This window comes from Solanum tuberosum, unplaced genomic scaffold (assembly GCF_000226075.1).
Source record: "Solanum tuberosum cultivar DM 1-3 516 R44 unplaced genomic scaffold, SolTub_3.0 scf00537, whole genome shotgun sequence".
NCBI classification, from domain to species: domain Eukaryota; kingdom Viridiplantae; phylum Streptophyta; class Magnoliopsida; order Solanales; family Solanaceae; genus Solanum; species Solanum tuberosum.
This window is the reverse complement of record NW_006239451.1, coordinates 231,343-233,085: the sequence shown is the minus strand read 5'-3', so window position 1 is coordinate 233,085 and position 1,743 is coordinate 231,343.

Genomic DNA, 1,743 nt, shown 5'->3' with positions numbered 1-1,743 from the left:
GACGAATGTTCATAAGGGGGGGAGAATGTAAGATCCCGTAGTTTTTTTCTCTAATCGTGCATAATATATGTGGCGTAGTATGGCATGGTTATATGAGGTGTATATGACTTTGTATCATACATTGGAGATTAAGATTGGAAGTAGGTGGCAATATCAAGGAACTGAACTAAAGTTTTAGGTCAAAGGAACCCCTCAAACAAAGTTCATGAGAAAAGAAATGGCTCGGGTAGAACTTCGCCCGTTTGAAAGGTTTAACTTGTCCCGTACCTTGTGGATAAGCCTATGAGTGTAAAACATGCTAATAGTAGTGTGTTATGAGGTATTATAATAGCACAAGGGTCGTATGTTAAGTTTGGAAGTCAAGAAAATTAGTGAAACTAAAGTCGGCAAAAGTTATCGAAGTTTCTCTAATAATATTTTCTTAACTTTGGGTCAAATGTCTTGGATGTTTTTTCCCAATATACAAAGAGTTAGAAGGACTATCACCCATTAAATTGAAGGCCTACGAGTCTAGTTTGCAACACACAAAACCCTGTATCTAACCGACATCGGAGTAAAAAGTTATGAGGGTTTTACTACGGACTGTCGGAGCAGAATCCGGGTCGGGTTAAAAATGTGGTATGTCGGCTTACTCAGCGTTTTAAGCCATGAAAACATTTCAATTTACTTCCAAAACCAGAAATAAAGCTTAAGATAAGGTTCCTATGGATTACTTTCATGATGAAGGTAAGTTTTCGAAGATTTCTACCATTAAAGATTGCCCCCGTGCCTAGAAACGTGATCTTTACACGTGGTGATCGTTTTCCCCTTCTATTAGCTGCGTTTGGAGCAAGTTTTTGAAGATATAAATTTGTATTATTGGAGTTTCTTTAAGGTTTACACTTGGTTAACTAAGGTAATCATCTCGAGACTCTTTTATGATTGTTTTTATGAAGTTCTACGGACATTTCGTCAAGTTGAGGCCATTTGGCAAATCTGCCGATTTAAGAACAATTATGAACTGTTTATAGGTGTGTACCAGTTATGTATATATAGTGTTTGCGAAGTTTAGGACGTAAGGAACAACTTTCGTGAAGAAGCTACGGCCATTCGAGTGTTCATTGAAAAGGTATGTTGAGGCGAAGCTACGTCCTTCATTTTAGCACCACTCCTAGGAAATTCCTAAAACGCCAAATGTGATATTTTGCTATTCTCTTGCTAGAAAGACCTTCAGTGAAAGGCATTGGGATCACAACTAAATTATTTTCATGATTCTGTTATTTTGATATTTCACTCGTTCGAATAAATAGAGTGTTCGACATCTACACGTCATTTTATCAGTTTCCTTGATAATATGTCCGCACGTATGAATTCGTATTCTTCCTTGGGTGATGTGAATTAAAATGTCACGCGAGACCCTTACTACTTGTGACCAACCCTCTTTCTCCACTAAGGTTATTATTAAAGAAAAACTTGAAAGTAGCTTACGACCTTCAAAACTCTCAAATATAATTTAAATGTAAACTATTAGAACACTTGGTTTTTGAAATATTTCTTTTATAAATTATCTAGGAACTAAGTAAGTCACCTTAAACTTGTTATGAATATCAACAAGGTTAGGTTATCCTTATAAATTCGAGTTAACTTTTCAAGCTTATTTGGAAAAATATATCAAGTTCCATGAGATTATTATATGTTATACGAAAGTTATTATGGGGTTATGAGAACAAGACTACAAACGGGCCAAGATTGGCAACATGACAA